The sequence below is a fragment of the Acipenser ruthenus genome, chromosome 17, assembly GCF_902713425.1.
Source record: "Acipenser ruthenus chromosome 17, fAciRut3.2 maternal haplotype, whole genome shotgun sequence".
In the NCBI taxonomy this organism is placed as follows: Eukaryota; Metazoa; Chordata; class Actinopteri; order Acipenseriformes; family Acipenseridae; genus Acipenser; species Acipenser ruthenus.
Genome location: NC_081205.1, coordinates 7,200,169 through 7,225,433, shown reverse-complemented (window position 1 = coordinate 7,225,433; position 25,265 = coordinate 7,200,169). Strand labels below are relative to the sequence as shown.

At 36.4% G+C, this 25,265-nt stretch overlaps 1 pseudogene; it reads left to right on the top strand.

Moving 5' to 3' along the window:
- Positions 1–22,988, top strand: part of LOC117423616 (dynein axonemal heavy chain 9-like) — a 93,460-nt pseudogene extending 70,472 nt beyond the window's left edge.
- The last annotated feature ends 2,277 nt before the right edge of the window (positions 22,989–25,265 follow it).

Genomic DNA, 25,265 nt, shown 5'->3' with positions numbered 1-25,265 from the left:
TGCTGATGCGCTGGGGAGGCAGCACTGTGGTTGATCCCCGGAGCCAGCATCGCAGCCGTTGTGTGAGCTGATGCACCAGGGAGGCAAAATAAGCTGATCCCTGGAGCCAGCATTACACTTCAGCCATTAACACCAGACAGAAGGATATCTACATCATCATATGGAAGAACACTTAAATGGATGCAGACACATATGGATCACATTAGTTTACTGTAAAGCTACGTCTTAGTTGGTGCTTATCTTGGCGAGAGCCGAGTTCAAATCAGCATGAAGTTTTAACATCTACTCTCGTGTAATGGAAATCATGTCTCTGGGACCAGGGCAGAACAGCCCTTATACCTGCCAGCCAAAGATGGATACTGGGTGATTCTGCAAATGAGAAGGACAATATTTCAGATATGTATTCTGAGAGAACTGTGAGCAAGGGAATTGTGTGGTTATAGTTCTAGGTTCTCTGCTTATTTTGTGTTTCTTTTATCTTGTTATAGATATAGATGGATCTATTTTTAAATGTTTTTTCAGGCTGTTTTTTTGTTTGAATACAACTTTTTTTTTTTAATAACCAAGAGCTCTAATTATAAGCCATCAATAGCTCTTACATTATTCATAACATGGTAGATTACAGGAACTAGGATTTACTGCAAATACAGTACATTAGAAAAGAAAAGCTGATACACCACACTGTGGTTATTATAGACTAATGTATTTCAGGTTGGAACTCAGGTTAAAGTGGTGTACTGAATCTCAATGATTAATCTTGATGGCTATGGATGGATGCACCAACAGGAGATACTGATATTGTGTATCATGCAATTAGTGAAAGTGTAATCTGTGCTGAAGGCCTTGGACTGCTAATACAAACAATCAATGGATTTAAAAAAAAAAGAGAAATTCTGCCTGCTCAGACCAGTCTAGATCAGACCAGCATATGTATGCCTACTGTTGGATTTGGAAATGATTGCAGCGTTGTTTTTATTATTTTTTTTAGTGGTTTTCAGTTAATCACACAGGTTATCCACGCATCAGTCAGTGAATCTTTACAATAGGTGTATACTGTTGAGCACACTCTTTTCAAAGTAACGTTTTTCTACCAATTTCCCTGAATTAATTTTCCGAGGCATTAATTCTTGAACAATACAATGCATTGCGCAACAACAATTTCAATACCTTGTGGACAAGTCACGTCAAATCATTTTGCTTTCAAGAGAAGGCAGCTTGTGTTTTTAACATGTGTTTGAACAGTAGACTGCCTTAGCCTTCAACAGAACACCTTGTGGAAGATAATAATTACAAAAAATAACATGCCAGGTGTTTTTTTTTGAAGGTTAACACAAGTCCAGTCCCATGTTACTTAAAAAAAAAAAAATGCATACAAGCGTTAAAACAAATGTGTAGGGACACTCTTGGCAACCAAGATGGCACCGATTTTGGATATGAAAAGCATTGTCCTAGATAATTACTGTATGTGACCATTTCTTAATAATTACTAACCTTGTTCTAGGAATTTGGGAATATATGTGCAGTTTTCAAACAGCAGTGCACTGTGCAGAGTTGATATAGAATCACCTGCCTCTGTCAGACATGTGCTACAGTACATATTAAATGTGTTTCTATATATTTCTTTCTGTAAATCACCATATAGTATTCAGTAGGATTTGATACATTTTTCAAAGCCAGAAATGATTAATGCAATGCTGTGCACTCCCAGGCCTTGTCCTCCCATGAGTAGCATGTACTGAACATAAAGTATATATTGGTTCCCCACAGCACAGTATCAAAACCATTTGCCAGCTACAAATGCATCAAAGCAATAACATGATTAGCTTAAGGGAATACGAACATAATGTCCTCAAACAAACTCTAACCCTAGGGAATATGCAAATATTAATCTTCAGCTTTCTAACAGTTTTAATGTCATTCGTGCTCTTTCCACAGTAGGTGTTACAACTTTGAGTTACATTTTAAGTAAGGCATATCACATGTGTGTTGGTTCTGTGCTTTGTCTCAGTCTTCATGCACTACTTGACACAGAAAGGCAGTGCCTGGTACACTGGGAATATAGTGGTTTGGCGTTTTGGGAAATTAAATACCAGTACCCATCATGAAACATACAGTTATTTTTATTCAAAAACCTTAAGATGTTGTGTCTGTTCCCTCAAGTATCCCATTGTCCATCAAGCTATATCAAGTGCTGTGTTAATTAAACTCTGGCAACCTAATTCTCCTTACACATTCAGCCCTGCCGAACCTTTTCACTAGGAATTATTCTGCATTGGCAAAATGAGCTAAATGTCAAAGATTGCTAGCTGAAAATGTTTCCATGTTGTTTTTTTTTTTTTTTTAATTTAAGACATACAACTTCTTCAACAGTAATACTTGATTTTAATCCCCTTTCAGAAGCCAGGTTATTTGTGTGTGTGTGTGTGTGTGTGTGTGTGTGTGTGTGTGTGTGTGTGTGTGTGTGTGTGTGTTTTTCATTATTTATATTTCGACAAAGAATATGTTAATTAAAAAGGCAGTGCATTTGTCAGCCTTTCCATTCCACTTTATGTTGTTATCCTTAAAGTATACCTTTTACAAAAGATTAGATCTGAATTATACCAGCATTACAATTTTATCCCTTGACAAAAGGGTAGAATATAGATTTGTATGTAGCTTCATTTTAAAAAAAATGCCACCATATACCAGGTGTGGCAGGGCAAAAGCTGTAATAGTGTGTGTGGGAATGTAGTTGGCAAGGATGGGGTTAAATCTGTCCCTGCCAGCAATCACAGGTGTGGCCATAAACCAGTAATTTAATGCTAATTGGGGAGTGGCCACATGTATAAAAGGAAGCCCAATCCTTTGTCTGTGATTTTTGTACTGTTTCAAATTGGTCATTTTAATTTGGCCCTTGTGCCATGTTTTGTTATTTCCTGTGTTTTGTGTTGTTTTAATTAATAAAGTGCGCAACTGCAGCTTCTTGACTCTGGGTCTGTTTCCTGCTGGTAGCGAGCCTGGGCCGTGACGCTACCCTGCCACACCAGGTATTAAATGCCATTCATTAAGCACACTCATTTGTTCCATGCTAGAATATCCACCTGGTAGCCAAGTGGCTGGGTACCATGGAGAAAAAACTGGAGCAGCATAGTGAAGGCAGCCACGAGGAGTTCCGTGTCTTCGTTAGCGCCGAGCCTGCATCCTGGAAAACTCCATCAAAATCACCAACGAGCCGCCAACAGGAATGCATGCCAACTTACACAAGGCTCTAGACAATTTCAATCAGGTACACCCACACCTTCACTGCTACACAGAGATATCGGTACAGATTAGAGTCAGTCTGAATGACTGCAAATGTCATAAATAGGTAAGAGCTTTTGAAGCTACTTGCTCTTTAAAACTGTATGATGTTTTGGTGTCTCGTTCCCTCTATAGTTACATGTGTACTCAGCTTCGCCAAAAGGCAAGCCTCGTTTAAAATTCAATGTGTAATGAAGTTCTATCTGCAGGGACACGTGCTTTCTTTGTCATCCTAAAACTGGTTTACAAATGACATTTTCAAGCAAGGTTTACAAGTGGTATATTTAAGCTCTGTTACAACTCAGAATGCAATACCGATATTGTGATATTTATAGGAAATGCCTACAGATCTCAATTACTTAAAAGGTAGCAACCTTCTGAAATCCCATTTTTTCTCATAAATTGTGCCCTCAGAAAACGATTTCATATCCACTTGATGCCAAAAGGCTGCCTTCTCTACAATCTTGGGAACAAGCTTTTTTTTTCTTAAGAGTTTGTTAAATCTAAAATCGTACATGGAAAAGCAACTTAATCATTGTAAAAAGGGTACTTTAATTTCCTTGATGGAACAGATAAAAAGCACTTTAATGTATGTTGTTCTTCAAACACCCAAGGAAAATTGAAATCCTATGGGAAATTTGCAATGGGAATGTCTCTCTGACATTTATGCTCTCACGAAAAGACAAGAAAAAAAAAAAATTAATTAATTAAAAAATCCTTGATTTATGTTTTGTAGTTTTTAGACTTGTGAGAGTCTGTTACAAAACTTTTGCTGCAGTACAACATTTACATGTATTCACTTGGTTTCACGGTTATGTAATTTGACTTTAGCACCTCGCTTGGTGTCATACAGCAGTCAGACACCATGTTCCTCTTCATTTGTGTTGTAAAAATATGTCGCTATAGCCCTGACACATATCTCATTCAACACATCTTATCGGGCAAGTCTGTGAAAACCCATTACCTCTACAGTTGCTTACAACCCATTAAGACCAGATGAACTGCTAAGATTGTTATCTCTGTTGATAGTGTTACATGTTGTGCTGTTGCAGCATTCAAAGGGGGCCACCTTCATTTATTCAATATTAAAGCTGTTGTGCCCTGCATGCTGTTTTTTGTTATACTGATAATGTTTTGCAGAAAAAACCAACAACTACATAAAGTACTATACCCTGGGGATATAGTGGAGTCCTGTATGTATCTCAGACTTCATACATGCAAAGACTGTTTTATTGTATAAAAATGTCAGCTTCTGGATTTCGGTATTAGAAAAAAATATGTATAAAAAAAGCCAAACTAATTTTTTGCTTCCTGAATATGTGAAACTCTGAATATATGAAAAAGTTATTTACAATGTACAGCATTGTATTATTCAAATAACTTTTAGAAATCAATCCAAATCTCTTACCTTTTCCATTATGTGGAATTGTTAGATAATTAAAGAGAAGGAGAGGTGATACCTTTTCTTGAACTAACTAAACAATAATTTAATCACAAGCTTTCAAGACCTCAGAGGTAAATTATTAAAAGTTGTGGTGTTTTTCCAATGTTCCCAGTGGAAATGATTTTTGTTTTATTTTGTTGCTGAGAAACTAAAATTCTAGAACATCATCAAAGGGTCTAGATCACAGTGACAGTGGTCCAGGGCTTTACAAAAGGAGCTTGTTACCAGGAGGTTCCAGGTTCAATCCCACCTCCGTTGACCACTTAACCTCATTGTGCTCCCTCCTTGAGATGAGACATCAAACCGAGATCCTATTATGACTCTGCAGCGACAGTAGTTGTTATGATGATCATATTGTACAGGTAAATACCAGTTGTTGGTTTTTGGGGTGTCATCACCTGGCAAGCCTGTCCTTGGCTGTTCTCAATAAGCTCTGTTGCTATTAAAGGGATACAACTAAACTCCCTGACACTGAGGATTAATCAGAATTTATCCTCACAATTTAGGAAAAAAACCCATTTTACAGGGGGTTATTGAAATGGCTATTTAAGCTTCTCTCCTTGGAAACTATATTGTCATTTGTTTTTATTTAACTCATTTGAAATAACGAGCCTCTGGGACTGCCAAAGTTGAGGATCTTAAATGGGCCATCAATTAAAATTAAATCCAATTCATTAATTTAGTGTCTGGCAGTCATGTGCCTGTCTAAAGAAACTTGGGATGCTTTGAAAATGAAAACTAATGGCTGCAAAAATGTAATGGGAGCAGGTTTAAATTATAATGCATGAGCTTGTTTGAATTTCTAATTGTTGTAAATGCAGCCTTCTCTATGCACTGTATATTAATGTGTTTTAGTGTTTTTGTTTTTTTTTTGCTTGAGAATGTAACCCTGTTTTGTCTTTCAGGACACTTTGGAGATGTGTGCGGTGGGAGCGAGTTTACGAGTATTCTCTTTGCTCTGTGCTACTTTCAGAGGCGAAAATTCTGACCACAAGACTGGAACCGGTCGTACCCCATCAACACTGGAGACCTCACTATATCAGTGAATGTTCTTTACAGTTATCTGGAGGCTAATTCCAAGGTAAGATATGTGTGACAGCATTCTGCAGAAAGTGCAGACTGAGCAAACCAAGCTCCCCTCTGTAGGAATCAACTGAGCGAGAAGTCATTACAAATGAAATAAGATAGCAATCATCGCTAAGGGCCAACTCCTGCTTTTCCAGGGAATATAGAGATTTGTAATTAAATCATGTTCCATTGTTGTAAGGAAATAAATCATTGAGCAATCCATTTTAGCTGATAAGTTTTCAATTTCAACTAAAGCTCAGAAAAGTACAATACACAGAAGGTTCAGTGTTGTTTTTTAATGTTATCAGGCAGAACAATTCTTGATTTCTATAATTATTCAAATTATGCCATACTACAGTCACAGCTTGATGGAATCAGATTTTGTATTTTATGGTCAATACAAAGTTACAGGCTAAGATGAGGTCAGAACTTCCTTGGAAAAAAAAAAGTAATATCATACATATATATATATATAGTAATATCATACATATATATATATATATATATAAGAACATAAGAAAGTTTACAAACGAGAGGAGGCCATTCAGCCCATCTTGCTCGTTTGGTTGTTAGTAGCTTATTGATCCCAGAATCTCATCAAGCAGCTTCTTGAAGGATCCCAGGGTGTCAGCTTCAACAACATTACTGGGGAGTTGGTTCCAGACCCTCACAATTCTCTGTGTAAAAAAGTGCCTCCTATTTTCTGTTCTGAATGCCCCTTTATCTAATCTCCATTTGTGACCCCTGGTCCTTGTTTCTTTTTTCAGGTCAAAGAAGTCCCCTGGGTTGATATTGTCTATACCTTTTAGGATTTTGAATGTTTGAATCAGATCGCCGCGTAGTCTTCTTTGTTCAAGACTGAATAGATTCAATTCTTTTAGCCTGTCTACACACGACATGCCTTTTAAACCCGGGATAATTCTGGTTGCTCTTCTTTGCACTCTTTCTAGAGCAGCAATATCCTTTTTGTAATGAGGTGACCAGAACTGAACACAATAATTATATATATATATATATATATATATATATATATATATATATATATATATATATATAATTAGTTGGCAAAGATCTTAGACACAGACACACATGAGAAACATGAAATACCCAAACATAGAACTGTTTACTTCATGCATGTGTAAAACAAAAAAAAAAGGCAGTAGGCTTAAATAGCACTACACAACGATGTACTACAATTGTCCTTACAATGAGTAAAGCAAACATAAAATAATATGTGTTGTACTTACAATCAATTCTAAAGAACACAATTTTAAAATAAGAAATTGTCCAATGTTGTCTGCTTTTTACAATTTTCTGTGCAGCTTCAGAAAGAGTTTCAAAGCCACGATTCTGCCTCAGTCCATCAGAAATATGCAGTTGCGAAGTCAGTGTGTTATACAAGCTGCATGAAGTACATGCATAAATCATGCAAGTGCGCTCTGTAGCACTGGCAACTAGTAATAAAGTTGTCAATAAGCGGCGTGCAGTTGCTACTATCAGAATTACATTAAGTCTATGGGATGGGATTGGTTCCTAGGAAAATGTAATTACACAACTAATAGGAGACAAAGCATTTGCTTGTGGTTGCAAAGGCTGATTGGAGATACATTTTCCAAGAATTCCAACAGCTTTCTAACTCCCTTCCAATCACTGTGTCTCCTGGGGTGATTTTTCTTTAATCCAACATTGTTTCAAAAATATAATTTTGAAATTGATGTACCAGTATAAAATAAAGTATTGAAGCTGCTAGACAAGAAACTTTACAGAGCCACCTCATCTCTTATAAAGCTTATAAAAGCATGTAAATACCAGAATGAAGAGACTTTAACACTACTGTATTTTGAATTTAGATGACTGGAAAGTATATTCTTTATTTGAGCTTACATGTATATGATGAAAAAAAGAAGCATACTGTATATGTCCTCACAATTTAAGGGAGGGCATATTACAAACTATTGGTTACAACTCGTTTTAATATGTTATACATTTCAAACGTGAACAATAAGAACAACATACAGTGCGACCTCTTTTATAAGGCGACCCTTAATACTGCTGAACCCATTTTAAAGCAGTTTGGTCACTGCTCCAGTGTGTCCCATGATACCATTTCAAGGTGGAACACAATGGCTCATGGCTATAGCATTCTAAAGGGGTAGCTGTGTATTACTTACTGTATTATTGAACTTATGTACATTTAAAATTGTCTTTGCTTTTCCCAGTGGGTGTTGTAAATAGGCAGTTGTGCTTCCTCCAGAGCTTAACGATTTTCATGTTTAACTGCTTAGTAAGCTAACCATGTCTAAAAGAGAGAGAAAGGAAAGAACTCTGTTAAAGCACGTAGGTTTTATCCTTGGAGGGGCACCATTATTCAGCAGCACATAAGGTCTACCTATTGCAGCAGTTTAATGTTTCTGTGTTTATCTGATTCAGACAGAGCCCTCTGGCAACAGGGTGTTTTTCCTCTTCTACGTACACAATATAATCTCTCAATTAATCATCACCTGTATCATACCTATGGACTGTGTGTAACGTACATCTTTTTTTCCCATAACTCACAGTAGCATGAAGGTCAACCGGATAGATGCAATATCTTTAATAAAAAATATAATTGCTAACATGTGTTGCCTCTTGAAAGTGTTATCCCACAATATGAAACCTATAAGAAAAAGAGCAGGTTAGCTGATGTGTTTGAACCCGGCAGCCCAAAGTTTATATATATATATATATATATATATAAAAAAAAAACAAAATAATAATTACAAAAAACAATGGTCATGTGTGAGTAAGTAACACAGAATAAATCAATTTTTTTAAAAAGACAACTTTTTTTCCTTACCCACTCAGAGCTCACTTTTCGCCAAAGTAATCCAATTTATGACATCAACTGTACCTTACCATATCATACATTATGTACTGGTACAGCATTCATATCATTCATAACATAAATAGAGTACTGCAGGTATTCCATGACTGAGGAGAGACAAATAACTCACAAGCCCCCAAAGAGGTCTAGTGATGTTCTCTCAGAACGCATATGAACAAGTTATTCAATGTTAGATCACAGAATTGACTTCTTTAGGAGTTCAACACTAACTGGCAAGATGAGCATTAAAACACACAATACATTTTGATACAACAAATGTGTCTGTTTTGCTGTGTTATATATATATTTGTCAGTTATGAAACTTGTACATTAGACTATTAGCCACATCCCCATTGTTTTAATGTTTGTGCTTATTCAAAGCTGAAAGGTAATAGGACAGTTTCTCTAGAATAAAAGGATTTGTCACTGAATGTTCAGAGTGTATTTTATCATATTTATATTGTATGAAGGCTTTTGAGAATACAAAACCATGTTGCCGTAGACCAGATATAATGAAATATTAAAGCAGTGTAAAGAGAACTCAAAGGCACAAGAGCAGGATAAATAAATAAAGTATTTGAACACTAGGGACTTTCTGAAGTGTTTTGGAGCAGTAAAACTAACATGGCATGCAGTGACTTCTTGCCAGAAATTGCACAGATTTTAATAACAGTTAAGTTAGTGTCTTCGTTTTTCAAGAGTGCACAAAATCACCTTTTGGAGTGAAATATTTATTTTGAGCCAAGGGTTCTTCATTGAATTGTGAATTCTGTTTCGCTACGTAAACGATAATGACCAGGTATATCTGGTAAACAACAGGAAAGCAAGTGAGTTGGATGGAAAATCAATCAACTTTCAAATGTTGTGTATACTTCAAATGTTATTCTTTTTTTTTAAAATGTATCTGTCATGTAGAAAAGTCAGTATTGCAAAAACAATATTGCTTTATTTTCTTATGTGCCCTTCCTAAGTCAGGCTATGTTTCAGCTGGTCAGAAGCAAGAAATACATAGAATTTTATAATCTGAAGCAGCAAAGCCTCTGTCTTTACCACCGACCTGACTAACAGGTTGTTTCAATGAAGGAGTCATCTCAAAATAAATTCATTACTCTAAATACGAGTGCTGTATTGTAGTATTTTGTGCACTCCTCTAAAATATACAGTGAAAACAAAGAACCCTGCAGTTAATTGACAATGAACTTTGTTCAGGACCATGCATGTGAACTGTGGGCTCCATCGAGTGCCCACTTGTCCTTATCTGACTGATAGCTGTGCTACTGTCATTCTGGCATCTCCTTACTGGTTTTCATTTTAGTTTTTCTGCCACTAAATGGTTCTTTTACCTCATCACTTTCTAAAATCTTCAGGGCCATCACTGTTATAAGCGATGCAGTCTATCTTGATCAGTAGTAGCCTAAAATATGCGAGCAGTGTGGCAGCTCCTTATTATACTGCCTTGTGGCTCAGAATCAAACCACTTATTACATAGATCCTTTATTAGCTGTTTCAATGGCCTATTCACATATTTCAAATAATTACAGGAGAAGCGTGCGCTTTATTCCATTTGAGTTCAAATTGCCAAGATTATAAACTTTTGTTTTTCTCTCTCTAGCTTGACTATACTCATTTCAAACTATCGGTTTCTATTAACCTGCTACCGAAACCATGAATTATTAGCCCTTCTTAAGCTGCCCTCAGCAAGTGCCACTTAACATTCATTGTAGTAGACGCCTGCTCTTAAAACCGCACCTTTGGTTCCAATAATCCTTAATAGTGTTGTCATAAGCAATTGTGACATGGGGAAGGGGGACATGAATCACCTTCAAGAAAGGCAATCTCAGTAGTCACGACGAGGCAGAGTTCTGTTTTAATATGCAGAGAGCTGTCAGAGACTGGGATTGCTGGGTTCCTCACAGAATGCTGTTCTAACCTTCCACTGCAGGTGAAGGCTGTTTTGGATGATATAATGGAGAAGCTGCTAGATGATGTTAACATCCCTGAGCTGATGGGCAAGGTGGAAGAGAGGACACCTTACATTGTGGTGGCCATCCAGGAGTGCGAGCACATGAACATGCTTACCCGGGAGATCAAGCGCTCCTTCAGAGAGGTCAACCTGGGGCTGAAAGTGAAGTAAAGGGGAGTTGGGTACATCTAAAACTGAACATGAAGCCACTTTGTGGCTTGGAACTTGGTTTCAGAAGTCTAGGTTTCAGACCATTGCATGGCACACCAGGGGAGACTTGGGGGTTTGATGCAGCAAAGTTACCTCAAACTAGGTCTCCCGGTCTCCTGGAACCAGGTTTCAAGCAACTGTTCCTGAAAAAGTGGCTTTGTGTTCTCTCAGCTTAACACATATAATATACAAGGAACTCAAATTTGTTTTCATAGCTTCTATAAGCTGTATCAAAGGTTAGATATTTTTACACATTAAATGAAACCCCAAACCATCTTCATCAACTGTGAAAAAAGGTTATTTTACAACAAATATTCAGAGAGCTGTATTTCCATCTGCCACCCAAAATAAATCTCATTAACCCCACTGATTGTTCTGATGCTGAATGAGAAAATACAATACATTCTCCATTATATACTGGTGAACAAAAAAGTACATTATTAAAAAAACCCAGGGGTCTGCAGACAACTTTTAATATCTGTAAATGGTTAAAACAGCTATTTTATAATCATTATTGAAGTGTATTATTAGATTTATGCATCTGGTGTCATTTACATTAAAATGTCAACCTTTAGTGTGAATATTCATGCTGTTATAAAGTCATCGCTCCAGTTCACAATAAGCCTTCAAACATGATTCCACCTCATTCTTCTTATTGTACTGTGGTGCTTTTGTTTCCTGAACTGTAGTTCACAGCGATTGCCACATGTGTTTTGTTTTCTGCAGACGCTGTTTATAAAGCAGCACAAAGCTACTGGTCGATCTCATCAATGCTCTCACGTGAATAAATATGTTATTTCACTGGGAACATTCCTAGAGCAGACAGAGCGGATATGAGGCCAATTGCACGTGCTCTTAAGGGAAAGAATTTAAGCCTTTCACGTTATTTTGTGTTAGACCCGCCAAAAAACTGAATTTTAAATCTGCCGCATTATGATGGGAAGAAAATAGAATACAAAATGTAATAAACATTATCATATGAACAAGTTATGAATAATATATATATATATATATATATATATATATATATATATATATATATATATACATTATTTTGAGAGAGAAGGAACATGTGAATTGCTGTTCAAAATTGTGCTGGAATGCTAGGCAGCTTGGTCTAAGAAAAGTAATTCTTTGAATTTAGCTTTTTACTTTAGGTTTAAACCTTCCTTTCTTTCTTTCTTTCTTTCTTTCTTTCTTTCTTATTCATACATTGAACTTGTTCCATAAACTGTATACATGGAGGATACACCATGAACGTTCGTGGAGTGCTGTGGTTACTTCACCCATGCTTGCATTCTAAAAACATTTGACACTGAGGGAGTATTTCCTGCATGATGAGGACTGAATTAAACGTTACTGTACTCTGTGGAATAATAAGTAAAAACTTATTAGCACCTTAACAAATAACTCATTAGATTTGTTTGTGAAGCACTGCAGATCTGGGGATTTTTTTCACTTGTTAAATAAGTGTCACCAAATTAAATGTATTACTGAGAAAGATGCATGTACCTGTCTATAAAGCATTATTACAGTATAAATAATGTAGCTGTTCAAGCAAAGATGTGTCACCGTTGACAAGGTAGTTGGTAGCCTACTAAAGGCACGTAATAAAGCACAGGTTTTTAAAACCAGAAAGCACCAATATTTCTGATAGGTATAAATTATAAACCTCATTGAATAATGGACATTGGCTCAGCCAATCAGGATGAAGGATTGTCAGTCTGTTGCCCAATGGTATTAGATTCTACCACTGTAATTTGAAGCACAAAACAAGGATATCTACAGTTAAGTGATAGGATTGCTTGCCACTAAATTGGATTTCAGTACTCTTCTTATCTCTCTGATTACTTTAACTGACATCTGTGCTGCTTTTATAAAGTTAAAAGGGTACCTGCAGTACAGTTAGAACCACGAGCGGGCTGGTTTGTAATCAAAAAGCAATTACACTGATGTGGAAGTCCTTGCAAGTCATTAACTGCCAGTAAAGGACTTCCACATCAGTGTAATTGCGTCGTCTAGTTTTCAAGATGTTTTGCATTGTTTTAGTTTGGTTTTGGTCTTGTTTTCACCCTCTCCCTCCTTTTAAATTATACAGCTGCTGTCCTCAATGACTAAAGTTACTTTAATATAATTGTCTTGTGCTAATGTCTTTTTGTGGCATACTTCTAAACTAGAATTTGAATCTTGCATGAACTATACACTTCTGCAGAAGTAAAATGCACAAAATAACACAGTCTCCAGTTGCCACATATTGAAGCCAAGAACAGTGTGTGTGTGCAGTTTATATTGCCAGCATGGGTATGTTTGTCTTAGCACCTATAAACAGTTAATGAGGTTGGTGTAATAAATGAGCATCTATCAGTCAGGGGAATACACTGAAAAGGGGACAACTTTCAGTCATTGTAAACTACACTAATAACTATTTTTTTTTTTTTTTTGCAAAAAAGTTTGGAAAAGGTCATTTCAAAGAGCAGGCTTTTTACCAAAGTGACGTGTCAGTTTTTTTCTGACCACTTCTCTTCTGATGATGCAGTTTAATGAGGTCCTGAGATAGTGGTATTTGCTTATTCACAGGAGCTGCCAGTAGCTTTTGACAGATTTTTTTTTTTTTTTTTTTAAATCTAATTCTGACTTTTTATGTGACTGAATATTACCAGATTGCTTTTTGAATAAATTAAAAAAAAAAAAAAAAACTTTGGAAATATGTATCTTGGAAGTCTTGGCTGCAGTCAGGAAACAAAAACTTGTTAACACTATTTAAACTCATCCTCTCTCCATAAACCTATACTTTACTATTTGTAATTAAATACTTGCCTGTAGTTAAGATAAATGTTACTATTGATACACTGACCATTTTTTGTTCCATTTTCTTTTAGGGTGAACTAACAATGACCAGTGATATGGAAAACTTACAGAATGCCATTTTCCTGGACCAAGTGCCAGAGACTTGGACCAAACGGGCATACCCTTCGATGGCTGGATTGGCAGGCTGGTTTGTCGACCTCTTCAGCCGGATCAAGGAGCTGGAACCTGGACCTCAGACTTTGCTCTCCCATCCGCAGTGTGGCTCGCAGGCTTCCTTAATCCCCAGTCCTTCCTTACAGCCATCATACAGTCCATGTCGAGAAAGAACAAATGGCACCTGGGTAAAATGTGCCTGCAGTGTGACGTCACGAAAAAGAGCCAAGAGGATTTCAGTAGCCCCTCGCGAGAGGGGGTCTATGTGCATGGCCTGTTCAAGGAGGGAACTCGTTGGGACACTCAGGTAGGTCCATTTTAATGGTTATTCATCTAGAGTGCAATAATAGCAAGATGCAAATGGATTGGCTCACATGCTGCGACCTGGGCTGGCTTAGGGTCGATTCGATTAAAAGATTCATAGGAGCCACCCGTTTACACTTGAGGAGCGCTGTGATCCAGCTCTGAGCCTGTATGCGTGCACGCAGCCCCTGAACTAAACTGTGTGACCTCAGACATTGTATCTCCATGACGACTTCACTATACACAGGACTAAAAGTTTATACCGATTTCCAGAGTTAACAAATGATTTAAATCTTTTTTTCATGTTATAGATAATATGGCCCTTATTTGATCATTAACAAACATTACAAGCATTTTCTTTCTATTACGCTACAACCTAAGGACCTAGAAAAAGCAGGGACCATGCTGGAGTATGAATTTATATCTATATAAATCTGTATAAAGTTACCAGTATATGTTACTGAAGTGCAGATATTTCTCCACTTATGTAGTCCCATTTATATTACACACACACACACACACACACACACATATATATATAACCACTTTTTAGTTAGTAGCATTTGTGATATTCAACTTAAACATAAAATAAACAACATGCCCATCATATGGTTGTTTATTTCTTGCAGGTTGTTAAAATGCACTTTATTAAAATGCACACTTTCTTTTTCATACCATTGCAAATAACATCTGAATTATAGAATACATCTTTTGCAAAGTCACAGAAATACAACACAGTATCCCTTTCAGGACCTCAACTACCATTTTGTTTTCTATCAATATGTTTACATTTAGCTGTTTTAGTCAGTTTAGTTTTTTATTAGGTATACACAGTAATTTTACAATATTTTTTTTTAAAGTCCAGCGTCAGCTTTTCACTTAGGATGCATTTAAAAAAAATAAAAAAAGGTTTTGTTTAGGGTATGCAGGCTCATTATTTGCATGTACCTGCTAGTAGTGACACCAGCTCCTTTCATCACAAACCTAAAAAAGAAAACAGACATCTGAACACTCTGACTAAGTACCATTTCACTTCAGTTTTATCTTTTGTCAGTTTGGAATTTTATAGTTTTGGGGAAATCATTGCAACAGTGCCCTGATAGAAGTTTACCATAGTAAAAGCATTGTGAAAACATGGTAAAGCATAGGAAAGCAATGTAAAGAACAGTGAGGTATAGTAAAGCATATTAATAAACATGGTAAACCAGGGTGAACTATGGTTAATACAAGGTATTACCATGGAAAAGGCATGATCAAAGTGCCATGGTAAACAAGTATAAGGGGGTGTCCTACTTAAGCATGTTTGACACTCAGGGATTTCAGACCTGGATAAATGTTAGAGAAGCGATTGAAAAACACATTTTCTTTAATACACATTCCATTCCGAGGACACAAAACAAAGAAAACGCTTGCAACTGGCTGTTTGTTGTTAATGTATGTCTCTTCATGTTTGCATCACACATACAATGCTTCAGTAGACAGACACAGGGCTACATTTCTATTGTGTCATTGCATAATAGAATCTGCAGGCTCCATAGGACAGTTCAGTCTGCTTGAGGTCTACATCACCTAGTGAAACTGTTAGAGCTTAGCAGCTGGAGGAAGTGTGTGTTTAATTAAAAAAAATAACCCAATTGAACCGACATTTGAAAAAGCTGAATTCCAGCTGTGTCTTACTCAAACACAACCTCTGATTGCTCCCATTGATTGCAAATACAAGGCAGGTGTCTGTGGACAATTACTAAACCCTTCTCAAAAACACCCAGCTGTTTAATGGTAGCTGCAACGTTATACATGTTGAATTGGGGCAGATGCGGTCAGCAGGCCAGTGAGTAAGAATGTGTTTAGAGAGGTTGCCATCTCCTTGTCATGAGGAATGTACTGTTTTAAAAAAAAAAAAAAAACACAAAGCATAGACCGCTTATGATCTATCAGAATTGCCTGGATTTTTTGCATAGGCATCTGTTGCAAGAAGTTAATCCACATGCTTTAACTGTAGGTTATGAGGATATACTTTTCACTGTATTTGCACCTGGTTAATTGAGCTATGTCTTGAAGAGATTGAGATACATTTGTCAGTTCATTTTGAAGATTATTTTAGTTTTACTACACATTCTACCATTCTAGTTTTTTTATATTTATGAATGAGATATCTTGGGAATCACTTATTTTGTTACCTGAGACCATATATGGTAATTTGTTATGTCAGTAACCCTAACCTGTGTTAATCCTAGAAGAAAAACATACTTAGTATTTTTTGTTCATTAACATGAAGTTAAAATTTGCCAGGAAAGAAAGTTAATTAAACAAAAGGTTGCGCTTACTACGCCTGTTTTTGGTTCATTTGCTTTTTAAATCGAAAAAAGTTCAAGATTTAAGGAACTTGAAAGATAGTGAGAGGCTAAAGTAGGGCACCACCTTGCTACATGCAAGGTGAGAATGTGTAGCTGCCTTGTGAGACTGGTGGCCAATCAGAAGCCTAGGGGCAAAATTGAACATTGTTCACGGCTAAAAGGCTTTCCATGCTACTTCTGTTTAATTTACAATAGACAGTGTTTGCTATTAATAAAGAACATGGATGTAGAGTGCAAAAACAGAAAGAAGCCAACATATTAGTTCCAGTTCCCCTGGATACAGTTGATCCTCATTCCAGTATATGACCACTTACTTTCAGAAGTCTGACGTTACCCCTAACAGGAGATGAAAGGCTGACATGTACATGGTTGTTCATCGATCCCATATATTTCTAAAGCCATGGACACTGAAAACAGTTGAGAGTTATAGTGGAAGAAATACATCAGTAAGGAATCGCATTTAAAAAAAAGACACAATGTACAGTACATTCTTTAAGCCCAGGACTAATGCAGGTTATCTATTTGTCCCATTCCTCCCCTCACTATACGTTTTCTGAGTGGCCTCTACGTAGTATGTCCAGGATATTAACCTAGTGTACATTAACGGGTATTACCTAGATTACCGAATTACAGAAAGTAAACTTGTCAATCAATTACTCCTTATCAATGAATTCCTGTTCATGATTGTATAATATAAAGTGTGACACTTCACTTATGTTTACCAGTCTGGACTATGTAATCTTAGGACTTTGAACTTGGAATTGAACACCTCTTTACAGTAAAGAAATTAGATGTTGTCTAAAATATTAAAGTAAGCAGCCATCAAGGACTGTCTCCATTTAAGAGACTCCATACAAAGCCCTCCTTAAGACACACGTTCTGTCGACTGACATTATAAAGACCCTTCTTATTGAAATTCAAGAGGTGATGGGTCAAAGGAAAATATATGTTGCTCAAGGGTAAAGAAAACCTTGTCTGGAGAAAGGGATGTAGATATTTAGGATATAGATAGATCAGCATATGGGTTGGTCAATTTTTCAAATAAAAAACTGTGGAATGCACTGCCAAAATGCTGAATTAGAAGAGGAAATGGCATGGCCGAATGTAACATTTGACTTATAAAACGGAAACTGTTATTTATATGCTTTAAATGTAGCAGTATTTACTACATATTCTACCATTTAAGAGCTAGAGTCCCAAAGCTATTTATGTTATTAGCATTATTTTTGAATGAAGGGGAAAAAAAAAACATTTACAATTTTAAAATTAATTTGAAAAAAAAAACAAAAAAACATCAGACTACTCATAAGCCCCTAAATGAAATGGTTGTTGTTAATGACTGGTTTCGTAACTCTGTTAAATTTTTACTGTCTGAAAAAAACTGATGAGAATTTTGTTTTCAGAACCTAGTGTTTAGCCATTGACCAGGGGCATGTACTGTACATCTCTGCAAAATTCAAACACATAACTTTAATCCAACTTTGGGGGTCAGAAGGATACAGTGGCAATACAATTTGTAAACAATTTGCTCAGGGCACTTTGCTGTCACCGCGGTCAATTATCTATCAGGTAATGCCTGCTGCGCAAGGTATTAATGCTTCATTGTGACCTGGAACAGAAGAGATTATGTGGCGCTCTGCTTATGTAAGTAAGCATATAGTGCAAAGAAAGCAACAAAACTTGGCCGAGACCTCCACCTGCCAGAATTACCTCAGATTGATGACTGGTAACTTTATCCCAGTCACCTTCATTATATGAGCCTTGTATTGTCGCCTATTTTATACTGTGTGGCAATTAGTCACAGGAAGAAAGTCAAGGTTGAATCTAAGAAAGTTCTTAAAGCTTTTCACTGAAATAACTGGTTCCCGATGGGTTCTGATGAACTAAATTCACTAATGAAGATGCCATATGACCCACTTTATAAATTGCTCCAGGTAAATAGTCACTACAGTTAACTTCTTTACAAAGGCAGCTAAAAATTATAGATATTGAGCTGTAGAAAAAAATATATATTAAGGAACCATTTGTTTCAGTAACCTGTTCCCTTTGGAATCTGGAAGAATGGTGAATGGCGATTTGCATCATTTTAAAATACATCAGGATATGGTTAACACTCCAGTCAAATGCAATCACTGTACATGAACAATATTATTAAATCATCAATTCAAGTACATTTCCCCACTTAACTCTTGTTCGTTTGAGCTGGCACATATCGTAAAGTGAGGCGACAGGAATTTGATTACTCTTTGACTTTTATTTACAGCCAAGAACATTTATTTAGGGCTGGCTTTATTGTAATGTGTGCACTATTCTAACTGCAGTTCTAACTACTATGTACATGTACTTGTTATGCAGCTTTATGTGTAGCCTTTAGTATGCTGGACTTGATATCAGTTTCAGAAGTGATAGTACACCGATTTTAACTTTCAATTTCTCCACCCATTCCTTCTCTCACATTTCAAGTGCATATTTCTCAAAGTACTTGATGTGTCCCTTTAGTAATCTCAAAAATACAGACTTCTTTTAGGGTGTTATCTCCCAGGTAATTGCCAGTTGAGTTAAAAGTTCTTTAAATACGGATTTAATATAGTTAGACATAATCTAATCAGTAGCCATAAATGATTTTTGTAGGGCTAATGAGATAATATTGATCTTGCTAGGATACATTAAATTGTATAGATTTTTATCAGATTCCAATTTCAGATACCCATTGCCATCTGCTACTAGAAGAACTATCAGGACATAGTATTACTTCATGTGATTTTTAGTTGTGTTGATGGTAATGGAGTGGGATTTACAACATATGTCAGATTTTGATTAGATCTACGAAAACATACATTGGTATTTAAGAAAAGGAGGAAACGGGATAAGGTACAAGATGCAGAATTGAAAGTGAATAAAAAAATGTACAAATCCTTCAAATGTTTCATTAACTGCCATATGATAATAAACAAGACATGCCTAAAGCACAAAGTTACTGAACTTGTTACAACAAACCTTAAAGTACAGCAGCACTACAGTATTCTCGATATTGCAGTATTTTGGACCCAGTAACTGCAGTTGTATGCATTGTGTTATGAATGATGCTTAACTGTTCATGGTATTTTGACCATTGACGGTTATAATTCAGAGAGTTTCAAAATCAGTCCCACACCCTAACATGAATTGGAATGTGATGATGATGATGATGATGATGATGATGATGCCATGTTCTTTCATTAGATACTGGTGTACAGGGTTTATTTTAATGTTGGAATTTTAACAGCATTTTATAGCAGTGATGCTCTGATAAGCTCTACATGCTTTATTAACATCATGGTTACCCATGGGCTATTCATTTATATTGAGGTTTTATTTTTTATTAGCTCTGAGATTTAAAGAAATACAGTAATATGGTCCATGATCATTTTAGAAGCTGGCCATTGTTCAGTTATGTAAAAGTGCATCTGTGCAATAATATTGCAGGGTTTAACTGGCCTGTTCACCAACTATACAACTTTCCTCCAGCCATCCCAGCTACATGACAAACATCTTTTAATATTTTTTTTTATAAAATGATGTACATTGCTTACTCCCCACCTAAAATTAAGAGCTTTTTAATGACAGGAAACATTTGGTGAGAAATGAAATTTTTTGCTTGAAATCCATCTGCTGAAAATAATAAATCATCTTTAGACAGGAAAAGAGCATTTATTGGATGTAACATCTGCTGCAGTTCTAGCATAGACAAATGTACTGATTCTACAGTGAAATGAACTGAACCATATATCCAACACTGGCTGACAAAGCATTCACCAGAAGTAGTTTTTATTCCACACAGTTATAACAATACATTTCCTAAGAATTCTGAAGTAGGAGTTAATCGTGCTCCCTTTATCGATAAATCAAAATCAAAGTTTTACTGAAATGTCCCAGAATACATGCTGAGCAGAAGGTTATCTTCTATGGTTTTATAAAACCAACTAATAATGTGTTTGTATGGAACTTCAACACCTGTTAGCACGTTTGCAGCTTTTGTATTGTACTGTATATCTGGCGCTAGACATTCTCTATAAACCTTTATCTAAAGTTAACACTAGTGGGCAGAAAAATGCCCAGTAAAGATATACATGGGGCTTGAAGTTTTCAGGTTTTATTTTTGATCACATGACGTCCCTTTAAACTTATGAAAAAGCGGACATGGTCCGGTAGCTCACAGAGTATCAAGTATTATACAGTTGTTTCTCCATTCAAGCCAAACAATATCCTGTCATATTTCATAATTGATTGCAAATAGACATCACAGGTTTTTAAGTATTCATAACATGTTGTCATAAAATCTTTCTGTTCTGGAATCATAAACCATGCCAGGTTTGTGCACATATTGATGTATTTTTCTGACACTTTAATTCTGCTTTTACAAATGAGTTAGGACAGTTATGTATGCAGGGACCCGTTTTAGAGAGATGAATAAAACAACTAGAACGTTATAAAAGTAGCAAAAATAACTGATCCAAACCTCAAGTATGTTGTTGACCCATAGTGTAACTTGCTGTTTTACTGCTATGTTATATCATAATCTTTTTGCCCAACATTAATTCATGTTCCTCTTTCTTTTAGACTGGAATAATGACAGATGCTCGACCTGAAGGAATTGACAACTTGAATACCAAAGAAAACCCTTCAAAATGGGCCTTAGCTGGGGTGGCACCACTTCTGCACATTTAAAGGAACACATTTATTCTTCCCTTTAGAAAAGAACATATCCAGTAAAGCCTTTGTATATATGTTATTTTTTTTTTTCTTTCACGTTTAGTTTGAGCAAAATTGGAAGCACAGTAAATGCACTTTATTTTCTATACAGACAGAGTTTATCATAATGTATTTATAGATATATATTATTGCGGGATGAATTTGCATTTTTGTGTACAGTGATAAAATGTCATTTATAAACTCTGCTGTCTAGTAACATCTAGTAGCATTTGGTGCAGAGTATTGTGATGACGAATACAGCAGCTGTCAAGTTCATCCCAAACATGCTCAATTGGATTGATATCTAGGGACTGTGGTCACCAAAGAATATGCCTGAAATCTGTCTTGCTCATCAAATCATGTGTGCAAAATTGTGACATGGTGGGAAGATGCATTATCATCTTAAAGTAGTCATTGCCAGCAGGTGCACAAGTGCAGCATTGTTGGACCTGAGCCACAACGATGTTTAAGTAAACTAGAAACCCTGAGTAAACCTGAACATAATGCCCCACACATCTTCACATAAGCTAGTAACAGGATTTGCTGACAGTACAAATGCGCAAACCACATAGAAACCATCTTGATTACAATGGAATGTTTTATGTATTTATTTATTTTTATGACAGACAATGCAGACACTTTTAAAATGCTTAAACTAAATAAATATATAAAATAAAATGACAGAAGCATACCACTGTAACAGCAAAAGGTTTAAACATCAATAATTTAGCTGGTCTTTTATCCCCTAAACTTGAATTATGTTCTGCAGCCTATATTCATATTCATATATGTTTGGAGAGTTTTAAACTGAGTCTCATGTTCCAGGGCTTTAAAGATGCAGTTTGTTTTTCCCCATCATTATATTTATGTACCTTGCAGCATTTTCAAGAAGAGGAAAAATGTACCTAAATCATTTATTAGCCTGTGGGCAATATATTTTAACTATACTTTACAATTTCGCTAAAAAATTGCTTGCTTTGCATGTTCTACTAGAATCATATGTTTTAAAATAATGTTTTGTTTGCATCGTTTTGATTTGTGCTTTGTAATTTCCCCTAAGACCAATGATGCTATCTAAACTGATGCCTGTACAGATAATGTTGTCTTATTAATTTGCTAGAGGGGGTCATTTCAGCACCTGAAGTACTTTCATATGGGGTATACTGTGCATAGCATTTCTAATGTTTCCTCAACAGTGATCTAAGTGAACATACACAGTACATCCCTTAGGCATGGTCTATATCTTTCTTGCTGGTTAATAATGCACACAGAGACTTCTTAGAGAAAAGACAGTAAACCCCAGGAAGGTAATAGAAATATTCTTCTTGAGTCACCTAAGGCCAAGGATTTGTTATTGCCAATTTGTATATAACAAATAAACAACTGAAATAGCTTCAAAAAGTATATTTTTTGTAGTAGGCAAGTTTTAGAAACTGTCACTATAATGTAAAAAGTAGATAGAAGTACTGCTAGACATTATTATTATTATTATTTATTTCAGGTATATCACAAACCATGTGCAAACAGCAAACATTATTTTAAACACAGGGTCAATACAAATATAATAAAACAACCACACAAAGAGAAGAATGACCCCTTAATCAAAATGGTTTTTTTTTTTGGCATATATGTTACAAAAGACAAATAATAACTCTATAATCCTTTATTCAAAAGAGATTAAAGAGAAACAAACCTATTCATTGTTCACATGACAGGGCCAAATTCAACTCAAGGATACACTACACTTGGCCACCCGGCCCCATGCCTTTGCTAACACAAAGCCATCTTGCAACGGGTAAGTTGAACTTTAAACAAGATACAGTGCCTTGCGAAAGTATTCGGCCCCCTTGAACTTTGCGACCTTTTGCCACATTTCAGGCTTCAAACATAAAGATATGAAACTGTAATTTTTGTAAAGAATCAACAACAAGTGGGACACAATCATGAAGTGGGCGTGCAAAATTATTCAGCCCCTTTACTTTCAGTGCAGCAAACTCTCTCCAGAAGTTCAGTGAGGATCTCTGAATGATCCAATGTTGACCTAAATGACTAATGATGATAAATAGAATCCACCTGTGTGTAATCATGTCTCCGTATAAATGCACCTGCACTGTGATAGTCTCAGAGGTCCGTTTAAAGCGCAGAGAGCATCATGAAGAACAAGGAACACACCAGGCAGGTCCGAGATACTGTTGTGGAGAAGTTTAAAGCCGGATTTGGATACAAAAAGATTTCCCAAGCTTTAAACATCTCAAGGAGCACTGTGCAAGCGATAATATTGAAATGGAAGGAGTATCAGACCACTGCAAATCTACCAAGACCTGGCCGTCCCTCTAAACTTTCAGCTCATACAAGGAGAAGACTGATCAGAGATGCAGCCAAGAGGCCCATGATCACTCTGGATGAACTGCAGAGATCTACAGCTGAGCTGGGAGACTCTGTCCATAGGACAACAATCAGTCGTATACTGCACAAATCTGGCCTTTATGGAAGAGTGGCAAGAAGAAAGCCATTTCTTAAAGATATCCATAAAAAGTGTCGTTTACAGTTTGCCACAAGCCACCTGGGAGACACACCAAACATGTGGAAGAAGGTGCTCTGGTCAGATGAAACCAAAATCGAACTTTTTGGCAACAATGCAAAACGTTATGTTTGGCGTAAAAGCAACACAGCTCATCACCCTGAACACACCATCCCCACTGTCAAACATGGTGGTGGCAGCATCATGGTTTGGGCCTGCTTTTCTTCAGCAGGGACAGGGAAGATGGTTAAAATTGATGGGAAGATGGATGGAGCCAAATACAGGACCATTCTGGAAGAAAACCTGATGGAGTCTGCAAAAGACCTGAGACTGGGACGGAGATTTGTCTTCCAACAAGACAATGATCCAAAACATCAAGCAAAATCTACAATGGAATGGTTCACAAATAAACATATCCAGGTGTTAGAATGGCCAAGTCAATGTCCAGACCTGAATCCAATCGAGAATCTGTGGAAAGAACTGAAAACTGCTGTTCACAAATGCTCTCCATCCAACCTCACTGAGCTCGAGCTGTTTTGCAAGGAGGAATGGGCAAAAATTTCAGTCTCTCGATGTGCAAAACTGATAGAGACATACCCCAAGCGACTTACAGCTGTAATCGCAGCAAAAGGTGGCGCTACAAAGTATTAACTTAAGGGGGCTGAATAATTTTGCACGCCCAATTTTTCAGTTTTTTATTTGTTAAAAAAGTTTGAAATATCCAATAAATTTCGTTCCACTTCATGATTGTGTCCCACTTGTTGTTGATTCTTCACAAAAAATTACAGTTTCATATCTTTATGTTTGAAGCCTGAAATGTGGCAAAAGGTCGCAAAGTTCAAGGGGGCCGAATACTTTCGCAAGGCACTGTATATCTGTACATAACATTTATAACACGAGACGTCTGTATAAAAGCACTTCGTGAATTACCAATGAACAGATACATGACAAGGATGGCAACACAGATATAGTTCTTGCATAATTAACCTGCGTGCATTCTACATTACCAGAACCATATTGATAATCGCAAGATTTTATTTTTTTTATGAACAACTATACATATCCACTAATAAATAAATAAATAAAGAAAGAAATATATAAAATAAAATCTAAATATGAGTTGTTTTTAACAGTTATCTGTAGCATGGAAATAACATTTAACACACAAAATAAAATTAAAAAAATGTACCCCCCCAAAATGGCTATTTTCCATATAGTTTATAGGAATGTGGGGTATTGCGCAGTAGGAAAATTCATCCATGCCTTTCAGCTCACGTTTTTCTCAGGTCTCAGTTTGTCTCAGCATCTGCTTGAGAACCCAGGACTAAAGAGAAGGGCGTGTTCAGGTCAGGGATGAGGTGTAGTCTAGAAGCTGCTATATGAGGTCCTCTGTCAACACTGTACCTCATGAACAAACAATTTACTGAAAACTGATTGTCATTGGATGATGATGAGTTGGTTTGGTTTTGGTGTGGATACCTAAAGCTGGTAGATCAATGAAAGTTGGATTGCAAAGCAAGGTCAGTGTTCATGTACCTTCACATCCTGTGTGACCTGACCTTTTTATC